Raw genomic sequence first — 22,564 nt, 5'->3', positions numbered from 1 at the left:
CTCAAAACAAAAAAACAAAAACAAAACAAAACAACAAAAATATACAGAAGAGTATAAAGATCAAAAAATAAAGACAAGATAATAAAATATTAGAAAAATGTAGGGATATTAATGCAGATGGACATAAAACCCCAGATCATTTAAAGAAAAAGATTAACATCCATGATTGTATAGGAATAAAAATTCCTTGCAAATGAAAGTCACCATAAGGAAAGAGAATCCTGGGAGATACTTAAATAAAATAAAATATTAGTTACTATAAAGAGCAACATTAAAACTGATAAGAAAAATAAAATTGTTTTAAAATAGATAAATGTTGTTTAACAGGTAATTCAAAAAGGAGGGAAAGCAAATGGACACTAAATTAAGAGATGAAGTTAAATATTCTTAATAGAAAAAGTATAAAAGGAAATAACAATGACTTATTCATTTCACCAGTCAGATTGATAGAAACTAAAATTTTATTATATAATACTGTTTTGGAGAGTGGGGTAATTGGTACCCTTATGTAATTTTCATGGAACTGTGAAAGGCTATGAATAACAATAATAATTTTGGAATTTAAGAGAGCAACACCTAATAACATTATGACTGTGCATATAACTTTACCCTATAATGACTATTGATAATTTTTTATATAAATAAAAGGCCAACATATTAAGAATACATCTGTCAAATTTTTTAAAATATTAGTTCTGATATCAAAAATCAAGAACACTTTCCATTCCGTAAGGGAATGACTAATAAAATTCTATTTCATCTCTTATAGGAAATATACAAGATTTTAAAAGAATGAGTAACTATGCAATGGCCTGAAAGGATGTACACATTATATTGTTAAGTAATGTAAGCAAGTTGTACGTAACGTATGCGATATGATGCTCCAGGGTTTTCGATACTTTATGGAGTATTGAGACACACAAATGGACACATACCAAGTAAAGCTACATTAAATTTCAGATTTAGTTACTTAAGTATAACAAATCATTGCAGATGAGTGAAGGCGAAATACTTGAGTACATATTCTCTTGGCCCCATAGTCACAAAAGCTCCATTATTGCTGCACCTATATCCCTAGTTTTTCTCAACGTGCAAATCACCAATTGGGATGAATTTAAACCATCAATCTGTGTGATGCTGTCTATGGAAATGTTACAGATACCTGGCTGTCTTGTCTTGTGATTCAAATTCCGTATCAGCAATACTTCATTCTCACGGTAGTATTGAAAGGAGAGTCAGATGCCATGTGTCCATAAACAATACACCTGCCTAAACCTTGTCAGCATCCTAAGATTCCCATTCACCATCAATTTGCACCTGACTTGATTTAGTATCCTGTTCATTTTTTTTCTCATATCACAGTTTGATCTGGGCTGTAAGATTTCAGAAACATTTCCCTTCTGTGACAATTTTTTGCTTAAAAAATTTGATACTTTCTTATATATGTTTATTTATGTTTACATGTGCTTCAAACAAGATAAACAAACACACAGTTCATATTTTAACATGAGGAGAGAGGCATGTTAGTATTGGAAAAATTTATTTTTATTTATACGTTGTCTGTACTGTCATACATATCATTTACCAATAATAAATCATATTATTTTAGTCAGTTAAAAATATTTAGATGAAAGGAAATAACTAAAATAAAAACAGAAAAATATGAAAATTTTATTTATGTTTAAAATTTCAACTTTTAGGTTCAGGGATACAGATGCAAATTTGTTACGTGGGTATATTGCATGGCACTGAGGTTTAGGGTGTGAATGATTCATCATCCAGATAGTGAGCATGGAACCCAATAGGTAGTTTTAGATTACTCAATATTAAATAGAAACAATCTAAAATTGCATGTGATTAGACATATTTTTAAATGGTAAAATTAAAATAGAATAACAAGCTAGAAGAGAAATGCATTACAATTTTAATATTATTAGATGTTAAGGTTAAAGATTTAAGTTTCATAAAATTGTTGGCATATTACGTGGCATAGGATGTATTTTGATTTATTTTGTCATTTTTACTCATATGTAAGTATCATTATGTGTGCTACGTTTTTCAGATATTTGTACTTTCTTTATACTTGCTAGCATATTGTGAAGCAGAATTCCATAGTTAGCATTGTAATTGTAGCAAAGACAAACCTAACACTGATCAAATTGATCATAACATTAGAATGACATCATTCTCTGGAATTTCTGGTTTATTTCTAAGCATTATAATTACTTTTCCCTCTGTTCTCTAACTAGGTCACCATGATGTCAGTAATTTTTTCAGTGTTACAACTACCCAGGTTTTATAAAAATTGCCTTCATCTCCACTGCAGCTTTATAAAAGTGATGTCATTATTCCAATTATATTTTACCAACAGGGTAAATGAAGATCAGGAAAGTTAAATAACTTTCATAAAGACACACAGCTCATAGAATACGGTGTTCTCATTTGAACCAAAGCCACCTCATTCCAGGTTCTATGATTTGAGTACTCTGTGATTGCATCCATAAGTTAATTCATAGAAAAACTGAAGTTTTTCCAAATTTGATTTCTGTTAAATAATTATTATAAAGTTTACAATTCAAATTATTGTTTTCTAAAATGCTAATATTTTGTGAAGTATTAGGTTATTAGATGTTTCAGGTTTGAAAATGTATTTATTCTAAATGAAATAATGGAAAGGAACTTAAGTGTTTCATTTTTCTGAAGAGTATTACAATTTTAAAAATAGTTTAGCCAGGTGCGGTGGCTCAAGCCTGTGATACCAGCACTTTGGGAGGCCGAGGCGGGTGGATCACGAGGTCAAGAGATCGAGACCATCCTGGTCAACATGGTGAAACCCCGTCTCTACTAAAAATACAAAAAATTAGCTGGGCATGGTGGCACGTGCCTGTAATCCCAGCTACTCAGGAGGCTGAGGCAGGAGAATTGCCTGAACCCAGGAGGCGGAGGTTGCAGTGAGCCGAGATCACGCCATTGCACTCCAGCCTGGGTAACGAGAGCGAAACTCCGTCTCAAAATAAATAAATAAAATAAAAATAGTTTAAAAATAATATATTGTAACAATAGACTAATTTTTAGTTACTTTTTATTCTATCTAAAATATGATAAATTTTAAATTATTTAGCATATTTTAAAATCTTCATAAGATCCTTGTACTATGTTTCTCTTAAATAGTTTAGTTGAGCTAGAATACAAATAAAATTTTACCTGGTTGAAATACTGTTTTTTTGATTGACCCCTTTAAACCTAAGCAATTGTGCAACTTTAAATTATGAGGGTAACAGATTTGCTCTCTTTTGAAGGTAACGAAAGTAATGAAAGTTTTTTCATATGAAACCTGTCACATGACAGAGCCCAATTTAACCAATAATTGCATATACTTATGTAATCAGAGTAAGCCTGTCATCTAGCTGGTACTTACCTAGTAAGTATTATATGTACGTACGTTCACAAAGTGCCTAGAACTTACTGTATAATTTTTTTTCATTGACCTGGTAAATTAATGATGGTAGAATTTTTATTGTTCACCTCTGTTTCTACTCTGCAGTTTTCCTGCCCTATCTCCTTTACTTAAAATAAACAACAAATTCTACAATTACTAGGATATTATCCCCAAAGCCTATTTGTCCATCACATTTAAAACTATAATTATTTGTGCGTAAGTTTCTCTTTTGATTTTTTTCTTATTGACTGCAGGTGAACAGAATCAAAACCATAATAATTCTGGGTTTGTGAAACATAAGCATCATTACTTCATGCATGACCCATTTTACTATAATTAATTATTTAATTACTAGATACCAAAGTCTAATTATGGATTCCATAGGTGTACAGTTCTATAGTGAGACAACATGCAGAAATTGTGGTTGGGCGATAAAATATCAGGCTTTTAATCTGAAAGTCAGGCTGTGGCATCTAGTTAGTATCTTGCAATTAGGAGGAAATAAAAGGGTCTACCTAAGTACAAAGTATATTAATTTGCCATCAAGGATAAATTGTCAAGTCTCATTAAGCACATAGGGTTTTTGTTTGCTCCTTGTTGCTCTGTGATACAGGAGATAAGCTCCAATGACTTTATAACTAACAGGAGTTTATTTTTCCCTCCAAAGGCAGAGCACATGTTTGGCACAGAGGTGATCTCACCTTTTATCCATAGAAGTGAGATCTAACCAATGGCTGTGGACACTATTGTCAATAATTACAAGCAGCTTATTTGAGTTTACATTTTATACAGTAATTATTAGGTCCTGAGGACAGTACATTTCACAATTAGCTGAAAAACAGCTGTAGGCTTTTGTTCTGGCAGACCTTGAATACATTGCTAATCCTTTCGGAAGGAGGAAAATTAAGTATGTATTTCATGTGTTGATACCTGGAAGTAGATAAATAATTGAAATATCTAAGCGTCTATGATGAAGAATTGAAATAATCACCTGTTAACTTGATGCATTAGAGTTAATACATTCTTTTCACTATCACTGTAAAGGGAAATAATTAGAAAAGAATAAAAGACGTTATATTAGACACATGAAAGATCTTATAGTATTTCAAAGACTATTTTTTAGAGATTATTATCCCTCAAATTACAATTATAATAGCATGTGATATTCAAGTTCACATGCCTTGAAAAGAAAATAAGATCCTCTAGTATATAAACAAGATGAACACTCATCTCTCTCAAGTGCTTGAGACTATCACTTAGCAAACAATGATTGAGTTAACCCAATGCCTTATACTAAGATGCATCACACATAGGAATGCTGTGTAAGTGCTAAGTTAGATCTTAGTTGGGCTTAGACTTAACCCTTTAGCTGGATGATCAGTATCTCTGAACATTTTAGCCAAAGTTTCTTTCTGTACAAAACAGCATCAACAATACAAGTCCTATCTACTTCTCGAGGTTATTATAAGAGTCAAGAAAATAATAATGAAGAAGTGTTTTGTAAGATTTGAGTGCTATATAAATGTAAATTAAATTTAAATTTAAATTTAATTAAAAATCTTGAAAGGATCTATAGTTTGACATATATGCTGATTGTTAAAATTTCTTAAGCTAGTACTGCATGTCAAGTACAGTGCAAATTATGTGTACTGTATTATATTACCTGCTAGTGAGATTGCTGGATCACATGGTCATTCTGTTTTTAGTTTTTTGAGAAATCTCTGTACTATTTTCCATAATTGCTATAATGATTTGTATTCCCCTCAACAGTGTATAAGAGTTCCATTTTCTACACAAAACCCAGCATGTTTTTTTTTTTTTTGTCTTTTTCATAATGGCCACTCTAACTGGGGTAAGATTATATCTCATTTTGGCTATTACTTGCATTTTCTTGTTAGTGATGTTGAATATTTTTCATAAACCTATTGACCATTTTTTGGTCTTCTTTGGATAAATGGCTATTCAGTTCATTTGCCCTTTTAATGTGGTTATTTGCTTTCTGCTATTAAGATGTTTAAATTTCCTGTCTATTCTGGATTCGAGTCCCTTGTCAGATAAATAGTTTGTATATATTTTATTTCCTTCAACAGATTGTCTCTCCACTTTGTTGCTGCCTTTACTTTGCAGAAGCTTTTTAGTTTAATATAGTCTATTTGTCTAGTTTTGTTTTTGTTGCCTCTACTTTTGAGGTCTTAGCCATAAAATGTTTGTCTTGACCAATGTCCTAGAGTGATTCCTTTATGTTTTCTTTAAGTGGTTTCATAATTTCAGTTTTAAATTTATTTAATCCATTTTGGTTTATTTTTACATATGGTGATAGACAGGGGTCTAGTTTCCTACTTCTGCATATGGATATCCAGTTTTCCCAGCACTGTTTGTTGAAGAGGATGTACTTTCTCCAATATATGTTCTTGGCATCTTTGTTGAAAATCAATTGGCTATAAATATGTAGATGTATTTCTGGGTTCTCAGTATTACTTCATTGGTCCATGTGTCTGTTTTTATACCAATACCATGCTGTTTTGGTATGATAGCCTTGGAATATATTTCGAAGTCAGGTCATGTGATGCTTCCATCTTTGTTCCTTTTTCTCAAGATTGCTTTGGCTATCCAGGCTCCATGTTTGGTTCCATATAAATTTCAGGATTCTATTTCTGTGAAAAATGTCATGGTATTTTGATAGAAATTGTATCGTATCTGTAGATTGCTTTGGGTGTTGTGATCATTTTAAAAATATTAATTTTTCAATCCATGAGCATGAAATACCTTCCATTTTTTGTGTCTTCTTCTATTTTTTCATCAGTTTATTGATTTTTGTGAGTTGATTTTATATACTGCAATGTATTAGCAATTTTTGTATCTGTCTAATTTGGTTAAGATTACTGTTTTATTATTTTTTTAATTTTTAAAAATATTGGAGACAAAAATCATTTAAGAAAAAGCTGTGACACAACTGAAATATTAGCATTGTGGTAAGCACTCTAATTATGAAAGATAAACATGTAATCTCAAGTAAAAATTTACACCTTAATTAAATATTCCAAGGATTAAATCCATTGGAATGGACTTCATTGCTAACATTTAATAAACATTTGTAACTTTTATTGTCTTGCTACATTTAAATGAACTTTCAGTCTTTAAAAATTATACATACATTCTATAATTGTTTCCTATTGTTAATCACTATAATAGATATATAGTCATTGACTCTTAAGATGCAAAATATAGAAGAAACAATATGAATGAAATTGGTACTTATAAATAAACTTCTTTGAAGATAAGAAATATCAATGTGGCCAGGCACAGTGGCTCACGCCTGTAATCCCAGCACTTTGGGAGGCCAAAGCAGGTGGATCACTTGAGATCAAGAGTTCGAGACTAGCCTGGTCAACATGGTGAAACCTTGTCTGTACTAAAAATACAAAAATTAGCTGGGCATGTGGCAGGTGCCTGTAATCTCAGCTACTTGGGAAGCTGAGGCAGGAGAATTGCTTGAACCTGGAGGCAGAGGTTGCAGTGAGCCAAGATCGCACCACTGCACTCCAGCCTTGGTGACAGAGTGAGACTCTACCTCACAAAAAAAAAAAGAGAGAGAGAGAAAAAGAAAAAGAAATATCAGTGTTGTGACACCTAGATCTTCTGAATCACTTTAGCTTTGCAGAGTAAGGAAATGTATTGCTACTTCTAGAAGTAGTAATACAGCAATCTGTTGTCATCAAAAAGTCATAAAAATCATGAATGTGTTAAGATGTTTTGAATGTTACATTTTGTTTGGTCTCCAGTGTGTTTAAAATTTAACAGTAGGCAACTGACAGTCTGTCTATGCGGGTATAACAAAGTATCTGAGATAGAGTAATATATAAATAGTAGAAGTTTGTTTCTCACAGTTCTAGAGTCCAGAAAGTCCAAGATCAAGGAACCAGCAGGTTTAGTGTCTGGTGAGGGCCTAGTCTTTGCTTCCAACATCGCACCTTGAAAGTCATGTCCTCATACAGTGGAAAAGAGAAAGGCAAAAGGGTCTAGTTAGTTCCTTCCAACTATATTACAAGGTCACTAATTCCATTCATGAGGGCTCTGCCTCATGAATCTTCTCTTAAAGGACCCACATCTTAATACTGCCACATGCAGGTCTAAATTCCAACATACAAATTATGAAGAGATACATATAACAGCATCAGTTTAGTCTCAACCTAAGAATAGTCATTATGTGCCCTTAGCCCAAATTGAGAGTAGACTTGGTGTTGTGTGTGGATTGTTGCCTGCAGGTGTGGGCCAACCCAGTAATAGGGTTTTGCAGGTGCTAGTATTATTAAAGGTGAAACAGTCCTCTAGAGAGTCTTTGTAGTTATAGCAGATGGTTCCCTAGAAGTGGCTGTTATAGCTAAAATGTTTTATAGAACCTTAGAGATAATCAGATAACACTACAAATAATGCCTGCTGAATATGCAGTAGGTTAGAGAGTATTAGCACTCTTTTAAAACTCAGTTTGGCTTCTGGTCTCTCAAGCCTATAAAACCTACTTATGTAGTTGCAATACCTGTGTTTTTCTGTATAAATCTTTGCAAAGTTGAAGTCATTACCATCTGTGTTTACTACCCTAAGCAATATTCCACTTTATTTTACCAAATAAACTTCACAGTTTTCAACCAAAAAATAGCTACGTAGTGATTATTTCTAAATATACTTTAGTAAAATACAAGCTTTTTTATGCATGAAGGGAATCACTCCCTATCTAATTTTTTAAAAAGCTCTACTTTCCTGTGTAATTGTATTGTATATACTGGGCACTAGCATGTTTTTGTGTGGAGGTATGTTTTATATACTATCTTAAAATGAGATCCATTCGAAATAGGAATTACATATCCCCTCATTCACTACCATTGCATATATTCCTTTCAACATGGTTCCTAAAAATTGTGAAAAGATTTAAAATAACACCATTAACAATAGCAGTCAAAAATATTTGTTACGTATCTGATTCTCAAAACTGTGATCCTTTTCTTGCCAGAAATGTGATAATATCTTCCAGATAGTGTATTTCAACCGATTTAATTTACATAGGCTCTTCTATTTGATTTAGATTGTTAGTCATGCCAGAAAGGTTAGTGATTACCATCTTTGCATGTATAGGACAAAAAGTATTATCAACATACACTGTATGAGAATGAAATAAATTTTCAATTGACACAACAGGGAAAAGAAAAAACCATTTTTCCTGTCTGTGATGTATGATAGATCCTTTTACAAGTGTTAACTTACCAGAAAGATTTTTCCTCTGGTAGAATCTGTGACTGCTCCTATTTGGAATTTTGACTCTCAACAAAATTCATAATATGATTATTAAAGGCAATGGTTTTATCAGTGAATACTGTTGTTATGAGATTATCTCAGTTATAAAAAGAATATATTCAGATGCTATTTGCCTGGATAATGGGGTAGAGGGAGATGAGAGTGGGAGGGGTGGTAGTGCTAACGAAGGTGGATATAGTTAAAACTGGCAATATCAATAAGAACTAAAAATAATAATAGACATCTGAGTTTCCAGTCATACATTTTAAATGATTATAACCACATTTAATGAAATCAGCAATAATTAAATATCTAACATTTTCAAATCCACGAACTAAATTATATGACAGGGTTAAAATGTTTAAGACATATACACATAGAGTTTATAATAAATCTCATCCATGTACTTAATAAGAAAAATAATAGGCCTAATGTGCATAATTGGATTGCAGAGTTACAGGCCAAAGGTATTTTACCTTTTTCCTATATAATTTTTTCTTAACTTGATGTCAGATCTATATATTTAAATTGCATAAATGAAACCCTACTCTGAAGCAACTATTTTGCAGCTCATTTTTAGAGCTGTATAGTGTATCTAAGCACTACAGTTTGCAGCATTTTAAGTAATAATATAATAGTCTGACAATAATTTGCATATGAAGTTCATTTTGTGACAAGTCTATTGGACCAAAATTGTATCAACAAACCAAGAAAAGTTGTCTTTTTAATATGAAGAAAGGATAGATGACATTAAATGCAAGCAGAAGACTCAACACCTTTCCTCACTTTGCTGAGATGAACTTAGCTGGTTATCAAGTCCCCATTAAGATATCCCAGTGCAAGAGGGTATCTCTCTCTGCTCAGGGTGGGTCTCTCTTCAGATGGGGAGTCCAGTTTCATATTCTGCTGAGAGGTCTAGAGCTCATATTGGTATTCTATCTTCTTAGTTTAGTACAAATATTTGTGAATTAAAAGCCAGCTGTGGCCACGCTCGGTGGCTCATGCCTATAATCCCTGCAATTTGGGAGGCCAAGGTGGGTGGGTGGCTTGAGGTCAGGAGATTGAGACCAGCCTGACCAACATGGTGAAATCCTGTCATTACTAAAAACAGAAAAATTAGCTGGGTGTGATGGCAGAAGCCTGTAATCCCAGCTACCTGGGAGGCTAAGGTAGGACAATCACTTGAACCCGGGAGGCAGAGGTTGCAGTGAGCTGAGATTGCGCCAGTGCACTCCAGCCTAGGCAATAGAGTAAGACTCCATCTCAACAACAACAAAAAAAGCCAGACATATCAATGTGTGAGTATAATTTGCCATTTGAATACTACTTTCTATCTCATCAGCTTTAAAGTTAAAAAGAGACCACATAGCATATTTCTGCAAAACTATAACAGTCTGGATAGAATTGGCTAATCTCTGGAATCTGAATTCCCCTGAGTATTAACCCTACAAACTATGTCATTATTTGTATTGTAATTGTATCAAATTTGTAGAAGAAATTTCTTTTTTTTTTTTAATTGCATTTTAGGTTTTAGGTTACATGTGAAGAACATGCAAGATTGTTGCATAGGTACACACATGGCAACGTGATTTGCTGCCTTCCTCCCCTTCACCTATATCTGGCATTTCTCCCCATGCGATCTCTCCCCAACTCCCTACATTCTACTGTCCCTCCCCTATTTCCCCCCAACAGACCCCAGTATGTGATGCTGTCCTCCCTGTGACCATATGTTCTCATTTTTCAACATCCGCCTATGAGTGAGAACATGCGGTGTTTGATTTTCACAAGAACAGAAAATCAAACACTGCATGTAGAAGAAATTTCTAATATAAATTGTCAAAAATTCACTGGCCAAACACTGTTACCTGAATACATAAAATATACACTCCATTTGAAACATAGATCCATGAAATCATCCTAGCCCCAGTGCAGGCTATCACAGGATTTGCTTGCAAAATGAAGGAGAGGGAAGATACATAAAACATCAGATTCATTCCTGAGAGTATATGTATGAAACAAAACAAAACACCAAAGCTTATATAACATCATGTCCTGATTTTGTATATGCTAGTGATATCCAAAGGCTAGGTATTAATAGTGAAGGAAAGATACCTGTAGAATCACAACTGCTTCTGGGAACAAGGTAAATATCAACCAAGGCTGTTATATAGCATTTGCTAATTAACACACTCTCAAGCAATGTTGATTCACAAGAAGCTGTTGAGACCAATGTGCATACTTCAATATTAAAATTATATCAGATAAAATATTAGAGGCTGTGTCATATATGCAAAGTACCCAGCAAATCAATTTAGCAAGGAACTTCTTTAAAGCACCAGTGATTGAAGTCCAAATTCAGCTTTAGAGAAGTTATCAGAATGCTAGGAATTTCTGCCTGAGAATGCAGAAATATTCGAAGGGGAGATGTAAAACATCCCTGGGTAAGCTCAATGTACCTGAAAACATTTCCACTGAAGAAAAGTAATCTAGGGCATGAATTTCTAACTGATCCATATATTCTGAATAATAACTAAGCTAACTTTTTAAATTACCTCTTATATGCCAAATACAGTGCTTAGTATTTTACTGAATCTCATTTAAATTTCTCAAAAATCATATCCATTGTTCCATCACATTATAAAACTACAGATGGAAATCTGAAGATCAGAGAGCCTAAATAACTGCTCAAAATTACTCAGCTAAAAAGAAGTAGTGCTGAGCCTGGCATCCTTGTTGGTATAACTGTAATGGCTAAACATTCTTCAAAACCAAGGTAGATTTCTTCCCCAAGTTTGAAAATCTTCTATGTTACACTATTTATGCTAAATAGTGTAAAATTAAAATCTAGTGCAAAGCCTAAGTGGAGACAAGAAATGTCTAATGAATTAAGACATAGTGTCATAGTTATACCTATAGTCAACCATCTCCTTACTATTATTTCTGGAGTAAGATCTTAATAAACTATAACCTTAACTAACCTTAAATACTAGCTTTTATTTAGAGAAAGAGCATCCATAATTTTTAATTTCTACATTTATTGGAATTTTCCAAAGTTATATGTAAATTCTGCTTTCTATAGCTAAGGGGAAGGGATAAGTGGAAATTCATGGATATCATCATAGATTATTGCATCAATAGGAATCAGATTTATTTTACCAATGAGAAATTACATTCTAAGTCACTATTTGCAATAATGCATTGCTAGCTGCTATCATTTATGACATTGCATCTACAGTCATAGCTGTTAAGGAATGTATAAATAGAAACTTTATCTTATTTAGACATACAGTAGGCATTTTCACTATATCATTTTTGTTTGCTACCTAATACAACTCAAAAAATTCAAGTTTGTGGGAGGAAATTCACCATTACACCTATTGTAGCACAATTATTTTTATTTTAGAAGAGTTCAAGACATTTCGGGGGCTTGATCATGTGATTTAAGATTTTTCACTTTAGGGCCAGTCTTCCAAAGCTGCATCAATAATGATTGAAAGTTGTGCATCTCTGTGGGCAGTATAGTAGCCTACATGAAATCACTTAGTAGTCCTAACTCTTGAGGGAACTGTCATGATTGACAGTTTAAACAAAGAGGACAAAAATGGAATGGACCTGTTAACTAGAATTGAGTGAATTTCTCCTGTGGGCATGACAATGTTTACCTCCTGCAATTTAGCTTTTTGTGACCTGGGAGTTTTAAAATGGAGAAAGATGTTTTATTCAGTGGAGGAATCAGAGGGATACAGCAGAGTTTTATTCCAGTGAATATACACAATCTTCTTACTCTTTCTTCATTGCTTTCATCATATACTACATCAATTATAAATAAACGTAATGATGCTTTTGCCTGGACTCTCCAGATTTGCTTTGTTGAAGTTCATTAATATGAACTGTCATACCATTAAGTAACAGAAAAAAAGATGAATATACCTTTATATGTTTTATACTCTATTTTACATATTTCAGGGAAATTTTAGCTGGAGTTTGTAGATTTGGGGATCTTATAATTTCTGTAAGAAAAATTTTAACAGTTTCTGGACATTCTCAAGATACTTTTTTAACTGCCATCCTCTCTCAATATAAATCACAAAGTCTTAACAGTTTGTAGCTATTCTCCTTAACATGATATACATAGGTTTGGTGGTAAATAAGTCTCTCAGTGCAAACTCCTTGGGCTCTGTAGTGATTTATGTCTTCTGTAAGTAACTTAGAACACTATTTGAAAATACTCCAGATCCCAGATGAAGCAAAGAAAAGAAGTGAAACCCTTTCCTCACTACTGTAAGAGAGTATTTAATAATCACTTAGACCAATGGCACACATACTTTAAGTGCTTTGTGCTTATTAAATGTAAACTAAACATTTCAGAACTATTTTTGAGACAGTTTTAATAGTTTATAGGCAGTCTTTTTAAAAGGAGAAATCTCCTAAATGGAGCCACTTTTAGCAATGTCTACATTGCTAAATTAAATATTAAATACTCTCTTACAGTAGTGAGGAAAGGGTTTCACTTCTTTGCTTCATCTGGGTTGTGAAATATTTTCAAATAGTGTTCTAATTTACTTGGAGAAGACACAAATCACTACAGAGTCCAAAGAGTTAGCAATGTCTACATTGCTAAATGTACTAAAATGAGGGATGATATGAATAAAGAATTAAAGTGGCGCTGATTTCTTCTTCTCCACTTTAGTCCGACTTCCCAGTCTTAGCCCAGTGAGGAATGTTTCCAAATGGGTCTTGATTTTTATAGGATGTTGTTGACCAGCCACAAAACAATGTAATCGAGTCCATGGTCCTCGGCCCTCTGTCAAATATGATTCAAATAGCAATCAGTGACATAGAGTTGTGTCTGTGCTTGGTGTACAATCCCCACCAATAACATCTCCAATCACTAAAGGGAAGCTTGTTTCTTAATTGCTCCATTTCTCAAAATCCTTAAATCACAAGTGGGTACTGACCTTGACTGATCTATTTCCCTCAGTAAAATAAAAAGAGTCTAATTATTGTTCATTTGACTTTTCCATGTAACTCAAAACTATCTTCTTACTAGGTCATCTTGTCAAGTGGAAAGTTTTCAAGGAAGCATAATTGCAGTCAGTATATTTAGACAATATATATGATTTGAGGTTTGTTTTACAGATGAAAATCCTTTTTAGATTATCACATGTGCTAAATTTCCTAGAATTGATAGCAATTTGGTCACATTCCAGAGAATATGAATATACTTTTAGGATAACTTCTTTAAGTGAATACTTCTTAGTGATATCACCATATGATCTTATTTCTTTAAGTCTTTTTGTTTTAAAAGTTATTTAATTTTTCTTCTTTGTATAGATTTAATCAGAATATTTTAGTAGCCTACATGAAATCACTTAGTGGTCTTAACTCCTGAACAAAGAGGACAAGAATGGAATGGACCTGTTAACTAAAATTGAGTGAATTTCTCCTGTGTCTGTGCTTGGTGTGCAATCCCTGATAACGTAGACTTAGTGATTGGATTCATAGGCATTCTTTAAATAGGGGTCCCCAGTCCCTAGGCTGCAGACAGATACCTGTCTGTCACCTGTTAAGAACAGGGCCTTACAGCAGGAGGCGAGTGGCCAGTGATCCACCATCACTCTGAACTCTGCTTCATGTCAGATCAGTGTTGGCATTAGATTCTCATAGGGGCATGAACCCTATTGTGACCTGTGAATGTGAGGGATCTACATTGCATGCTCCTTATGAGACTCTAATTAATGACTGATGATCTGAGGTGGAACAGTTTCATCCTGACACCATCTCACCATCTCTCACCCCTGTCCCACATCCTGCATCCTATGGAAAAATTGTCTTCCATGAAATCAGTCCCTGGTGCCAAACAGGTTGGGGACCACTGGTTTACATGAGCCCTCACATGATAAATATGGCAGCAATCACACTGCCTCTTATGGCTCACAGAGAGCTTATTCCACTTCTCCAAAACTTTAAAACTAAAAGTGGGTTCTTACTGTTGGATAATGTGAACTTCTGTGGACTGAATTGTGTCTCCTCAAAATTCATATATTGAAGCCCCAGCCCCCAATGTGATTATATTTGAAGGTGGAGCCTTTGGTAGGTAATTTGGCTTAGGCGAGCTCAGGAGTATGAAGATCCCATAATAGGGATTGTGCCCTTAGAAGAACTGGAAGAGAAGCCAGAGCTCTTTCTCTCTTACATATCAGACACCAGAACCCAAATTGACCATCAGCTTGATCTTGGACTTCCCAGCCTCAAGAACTGTGAAAATTTTCTTTATTTAAACTACTCAGTATGGCATTTTAAAAATGGTTATCTGAAAAGCCTAATATATCAACACAGAAAGTAGTTCCACTGTTTATTTGTTCCACTGGTTATTTATTTTCTATTTTTGGTCTAACCCAGCCAGTTGTCTTCTTTCATCTGCATTAATGTGTTTAACCCCGTTATGAACCAAGGCGATGGTTTCTTATAGACTACAACTCTCTGCCAAATTACATTTGGATCTTCAGCACTTCATTAAATGTTCCCCAGGAGATAGTTTACCATTTATTACTCTTTGTTTACAAAATCTCAATTATTTAACATATTTAACAAATAATTGCTTAACATGGAAGTTTATTAATATTCCGAATGATCAACTAAGTTTTAAATGTTGACTTACAAATATCCATTGATTTTTAATTTTGTAGTTAAAATCATCAGTAAGAAATCATTAACTTTTTATAACTATAGTTGTTACATTATCTACAATTATATATTTATTTTTGCTTTCCAATTACTTAATCTCAATCTCCAGATGAAAACATTTATTTCTTAGTACCTAATTTTTCTATTCAAATCTAGTCTCTCCTATTAAGATATTTTAACTAACGTCATTTTCTCTTAAAAAAAAAATGTTAATGCTATTCCCATTATTCTACAGTAGTTTCATTTTTATGTTGCTCACAATAATTTTATTACATTTTGATGAACTGTTGAATGAAGTACTATCATTTGCCTAATTTTTGAAATATTTCTAGATTCCATTTAGTGGCATTTTAAGCTACTTTTCTTTATGAAATCTCTCACATTAATCAATTAACTGTGAAATTTATCATGTGACCTCTATTTTCAGTGGGTTCTTATTAAAAATAAAATATTTTATATCTTTAATTTTTTATACACAAAATGGTAGATAGAGAGGAAAATGGAAACTGAATTTCTGGGTTCCTGGTGCTATTGTCAACATACTATACTCAGTGTCTAAGGAGTATAGTTTTTTAAAAATTGGAAAGAAAAAATTGATGTGAATATAATTAATGTTTTCAAAGACTTTATGAGTAGGAAACTTCACTTCTACTGTGACTGTTTATCTAAAGTTACAATAACTGAATGGAAATACAAAGAAAAACTGCTGAAAGATCAAGAGGTTATATACAGAATTTTAAATTTATTTATAATCAACTTTAGATTTTTAAATAATCATTGAGCACATACTATTATAACACCAATATGTTGATATAATCAGAAGACTTAAAAAAGAAAAACAGAATAATTTTTCTTATATTTTTAAATAATAATGACTTTCTAGTGATGTCTGGGAAACTCTGACACTAATTCCATTTTCTCGAAGTGCAAAGGAATTATGACGTTTCTATTATTAGCACCAGGCTTGCTAAACTCTTAAACTTCATTACTACTATATCAGCATATCCTCCTTTTATTTAGCTTAAGGCCTATTCATTCTTTCCGTTTAACCTAATGAATCAGAAAACAGTTTGAGTAGAGTACTTTAGGAAGAGCTGGAAGTTATCAAAACCTCTTTGAGCATGTAAAAACAGGCACAGTGTTATCTCCTGGTGGGAGTAGAAAGGTGTGTGACTTTTCTAGAAAGCAATTGGGGATTGCTAACTAACATCATCCATTCTGTTCGACCTAGGAATGTCAATAGTGTACTGGGAATTCATGGTTACTAAATGTGTTTGTGTTCATCTCAGACACTTTTGTGACCTGAGAAAAATGGAAGCAAGCTAAATGCCCATCAAGAGGACAAAGAAAGTGATGGCTTAGCCTTATTACTGTGTAACTATTTAAGCTATAGCCATATAAGTATTTAACAGCATAATTAGATGGGTGTTCAAATAATAAATAATGATACTTGGTATGTAGATTATGATAACATTTTTTAGTTGATAGCTTTTTTCTAAGTACTACAGATAAAGAAAAATAAAACAAGATTTTAATTTTAAATGTCTGCAGGTGGGGATTATATTCTTCATTATATGTATATATTATTCTTTATATTTACATATTCCCTGGATCTTTACCTTTAAAAATCAATATGTTGGTTTATTTCAGAAAGTAGTTTGAGGCTTAAGAATGAAATCTTCAACATAATTGTGATATTTAACTTTACAAATGACATAGACATCACTAAATACACTATGATGATTTCTTCATGGTGAAAGGGGCATCAGGAAATTTTCCACAAAATTGTTTTATAAACAGTATTTTTATTTTTAAGAAATAGTTTTTTTAAAGATCTATTGTGATTTGTTATGGTGCTGGTGAATGTAAGTTACATCTTTATAAATTGTGGGTGTTTTTTTGAGGAATGAATTCAGAATTTTCTTGGTGTTCTTTATTTTGTCCAGGAAGAGATGCTTAAGTTTTTAGTTTCTTTCGGTTCAGTTTTTCCCTTTTTCTAATTTTGAATATGAAAAATTTTATACTAATCCGTTTAATGAAAAAAGTACGGGGGATGCCTTTAAAATATTTAGAAAACAACTGTCCTCTTGTGCATGGTGAGAAATTTACTGTATGCCTGTTGAATTTTTATAGGATTGTTTAATTCAAATATCACCTACTTTAAGAGGTTTTCTCTAATATTTTGAACTGGGTATGATCACTTTCTCTCTTTTTCAAAGGTGGCAACCTTAGTTTTTAATATTGAAGCATTTTTCATGGTTTATCTTAGTACTTACTTGAGTAATACCTCTAGACCTCAGCAGATGATAACTTTCAGTGTATGATCCATTCTTTCTTAGTCATTTTTGCAACTCTTTCATCTTTTCCTGGGTTTTTAAACATAGTATATATTAATATTGTTGGCTGACTCTTGTAAATATCTGGTGTATTAGTCTGTTCTCATGCTACTAATAAAGACATATCTGAGACTGGATAATTTATAAAAGAAAGAGGCTTAATGGATGCACAGTACCACATAAATGGCGAGGCCTCACAATCATGATAGAAGGCTAATGAGAAGCAAAGGCACATCTTACATGGTGACAGGAAAGATGCCAAAGTTGCTTCCACATTTTTGGGTCTCCTTACCAGAGTGTCCTACTCCTAGTACCAATTTACTGTATTAGTCCTTTCTCGTGCTGCTAATAAAGACATACCTGAGACTGAGTAATTTACGAAGGAAAGAGATTTAATGGAACTGCAGTTCCACATGGCTAGAGAGGACTCACAATCATGGCAGAAGGTGAAGGAAGAGCTAAGGCACATCTTACATGGCAGCAGGAAACAAGGTATGTGCAGGGGAACTAAAACCATCAGATCTTATGAGACTTATTCACTCTCATGAGAACAGCATGAGAAAAAAAAACCCACCCCCATAATTTAGTTACCTCTCACTGAATCCTTCCCACAATGCACAGGGATTATTACAATTCAAGGTGAGATTTGGGTGGGGACACAGAGCAAAACCATATCACCTGGATATTTTTTGTTATTCCTGTTGTTGATTTTTAAATTATTTTTTCAATATAAATGTCTAAGTGACTTTAAATTTTAGATGGAAATTCAAGACCACTAAAACAGCAGAATAGTAGAGTTCACTGGTTGGTGACTTTGCTAAAAATTATTTTATCTAAAGCACATTTTTGAGCTGCCTTTAATTTATCATAAATGTATCATATATGGATTCAAAGGTAAAAATCTCAAATTCAAATTAAAAGTCTATTCTGATCACATTCTTTATAATTTTAGAGAGCATTTACCACCTCAGTCTGATATTTCCAGAATAAAAACGCTTAATCTTTTAAATTAGTTATCATATGGCAGATACTTGAACTTTTTATTCTTCTGAAATAGAGCTGACACTATCATATCTTTCATAAGTTTTCAGGACCAAAAACATACTCATTCTTTAGATTTAAAAGAAACATAAATAGCTAGATTTATTTCTGATTTATTTTCATTCTATATGTTTGGAAGGCAAGAGCCCTGTTAGCCTTTTGGGATAGAGCAATTCATTAAAGCATGGCCTCAATTTTAATTAAGTAAAGTTAAAAATGCAGTTTCTTAATCCTGCTGGCCAGATTTCAAGGGTTCAAAAGTCACATATGGTTATTGACTAAATTTTTGGATATTGTAGATATGGAAAGTTTTCCATCATCATAGAAAATTCTTTGGAACAACAGCAACAGTAGCTTACAGTTTATCTTTTATTTTACAGCAGCTTTCATAGAGAGACAGTTTACATGAGCTCCATCCAAACTTCTAAATTAAAAACAAAGAGACAGTTTGTTTGCACTGAAAAAATTCATTTTCCCTTGTCATTTGTTTTTTAATTGTGACATTTCTTTAACTGTTATAAACTCTTTTTGTGTCAAAATGTTCCTTCCAATGCCTGACAGCTCCCTAATTTTTATCACTGGTTTTCAGTAATTTTATTATTATGTGTCTGGTATGGAGATATGTATTTTCTGCTTGAGGTTTATTGATATTCTTGGATCCATGAGATTATCATTTTTATTAAATTTGGAATATTTTGACCATTAAGTTTCTTGAATATTTTTCAACTAGCTCCTCTGGGACTCCAGATTTACATATGTTTAACAGCTTGACGGTGTTAAATATCAACTCACTGAGGCTCTGTGTATTGTTTCAGTGTTTTATCTCTACACTACATTTTACATATTCTCTATTTCTTCAACTTCAAATTCACAAATTTGTTCTATGGTTTTATGACCATTCATTATCTTTTTTTATTTTAGATATTATAGTTTGTATCTTTAAAAGTTTCATTTTTTTATGTCTTTAATTTCTCTTCTAGTCATGAGTCATACTTTGATTCATAAGATCTGTAGGAATTTTTGATTTAATGGGGAAATAGTGAATTTTATGTGATTGAATGTCTGAGTTCTATATTTTTTCCTCTTGGCTCACTGCAACCTCCACCTTCCAGCTTCAAGAGATTCTCCTGCCTCATCCTTCCAAGTAGCTTAGATTACAGGTGTGCACCACTATGCCTGGCAATTTTTTTTTTTTTATATTTTTAGTAGAGATGGAGTTTCACCATGTTGGCCAGGCTGGTCTTAAACTCCTGACCTCAAGCCCTCTGCCCCCCTTGGCCTCCCAAAGTGCTGGGATTAAAGGCATGAATCACCACGGTTGGCCTTGTTACTGATTTTAGATAAGTGTTATACTTTTCTTTGATAGACATTTGGGTTGTTCTGGGTTTGATCATCTTAAGCCTTGTTTTCAAGTTTAACTTGGGTAGACACAGAATTCCTTTACCTATAGGAATCGTTAATCCACATTACTAAGGCCCATCCTTTTGAGGCCTAAATTTAATTCTCCGGGTAGTGAATTTGGACTCTCCACTGTTGCTGGTAGGAACTTGTATGTTTCTTGGCCTATTGCAGTTCTTGGAATCATTCCGTTTGCAGCTTTGCAATAACTTTTTGCCGAGCCTCATGAGATTGTACTCTTTCCATACATGACTTAGAAATCAGCATAGGTTCAAAGGATTTTAAAGCAGATTTCTAGAGTTTTTTTCTGCATAGCTCTCTTGTCTTGAGAAACCTGTCACACCAATTCTAACTGCCCCAGATGCTCTCAACTCCGATCTGTATCTCCTCAACTCAATAGGGTCACAGTCTCAGTTTGCAATATCCTCCCCATCCCACTGACTGCTCTAGACCTGAAATATGTTTTCCAGGCAGAAATCTTGGCTCTCCTACATTTTACTTTCTTTGTCTCTTCTTTCTCAGATGTGATAGTTCTGCATTGCCTGTGGTTTAATGTCTGAAAAACAGTTGCTTCATCCATATTTCCCTGGTTTTCTATTTCTTTGAGTCAGGAGGGTTAATTTAGTCACTGTTACTCTATCATGGCTGAAAGTGGAAGTCTTTCTTTAACTGATTTAAAAATTTATGTAATAGAAAAGTTATTAAACTATGAATTATTGCCTAATTTATAGAGAATGTTGGAATGACAGAATATAATAATACAACAAGACTTACTCTTGTAAACACTGATTGAAACTGCCAAGTCAGTGTTTGTGAAAAAAATTAGATACATAGATATGTATAGATTTTTTATGGTAAGTAAGAATTATTAATTAGAATTACACATTGTCAATTTGGAGGTACAGGTATGAGTTTCATCCACATAGAGTGAATGATGTGGATGAAAGATAGCATGTTGACATTCACGATGAGGAATCACAGTGCAGTTGTACCCTCAACTTAAATTTGACCAAGTGCTACTATCAATGCAGACCACAGGGCTTTGTCAACCACAGGTCTAATCTAATCTAACAATTCTTGTGTTTGCATTTTAATTAATGTATTTTTGTCCAGGAAATAAAATGTCAACCATAAGAATTGTTCACCCTTGAAAACAACTACATTGTGTTTATAAAAATGTGTGCCACATGAGAGCACAAACAAAATAGTATGCTTTCTATGAAATGTATTACTGATGTTGGCCTAGAATGGTAAGAAAGGAAACTGACTCTAGATTACCAACCTTGATTTTTCTTGTTTCAATTAATTCTCAGAGCATTTGTCTTGAGATACGCAATAGCTTGAATTGCAATATTTAAAATATATATATATATATCAATGTTTCTTTCTTCAACACTACTATGAATAATTCATAAAAGAAGCACTTAAATGTAGCTAATCTGAATCAATACAAGGCAGTGTTGTAATCTTTGTTTCCAATGATGTCTTACTCTTAATTTTATGTAAATAACTAAATGTTTTATTTTTGAAGCTGACCTTCATTATAAGGAGATATTTATAATGTTGACCGTCCAATATGAAGTAAAGCTTTCAAAATCCCAGATGGAATGTTGAGCAACTTAATTTGAAACATTTTATGTTACTTGGTTGCTCTTGATTTCAGGAGTACCTGCTTTAAATGCATAATAAGTACATTTTTAAGCATATCCAATTTACATGCCTTAAAGACTTCCACCACCTTAATGCTTAATTTAGAAATGTCATTTTAAATGATTCTTAAAAATCAGATGCACTTATTTTTATAGCTGTAATATTTTAAGAGAGCCTTCATATAAAAATATAGTTGTCATTGACAAACGGTATCAATTAGCTAATGTTCAACAATGATCATCAATGTCAGAGAATGTAACCTTGTTGAAATTTTAGTTTAGTCATAATAGTATCTATAAATTAATAGGTACAATAGATAATGCATGACCAAAATTAGGTTGTTACTAAACGTTGTGAAAGAGGGAAAGGAAGGAAGGGAAGAAGGGAGGTGAGGGGAGGGAGGAAAGGAAGGAGGGATTTTCAAGGCCTTAAAATAAATCTGTATGTGCTGGAATACTTAGAAATAAAAGTTTTGTTGAGTTTAATTAAACAAAAATATTCTTCAGAGCTCACAAAATGATATTTTTAAAAATACTAGCAGTCGTTAGGCAACATAGGAGGCTTTAGTTAAGTAAATTAGAAAATCAGGTTAAGAATAAAATTTCAAGTTACCTAATCTAATTTGCTGATCATTGATGAACACTGGCTCATATGTTTTGTTTTGTGTTTTTATGAAACTGACATGTGATAGTGATATTGGTTCAAATAAATAGCAAATATAATA

At 33.0% G+C, this 22,564-nt stretch overlaps 1 protein-coding gene across 16 annotated transcripts in view; it reads left to right on the top strand.

Annotated features, from left to right (window-relative positions):
• Window positions 1-22,564, top strand: part of RALYL (RALY RNA binding protein like) — a 768,288-nt gene that overhangs the window by 291,736 nt on the left and 453,988 nt on the right. The window lies entirely within an intron of this gene.

The sequence above is a fragment of the Saimiri boliviensis genome, chromosome 15 (genome assembly GCF_048565385.1).
Source record: "Saimiri boliviensis isolate mSaiBol1 chromosome 15, mSaiBol1.pri, whole genome shotgun sequence".
Lineage (NCBI taxonomy): Eukaryota > Metazoa > Chordata > Mammalia > Primates > Cebidae > Saimiri > Saimiri boliviensis.
This window is presented reverse-complemented; position numbering and strand designations above follow the sequence as displayed.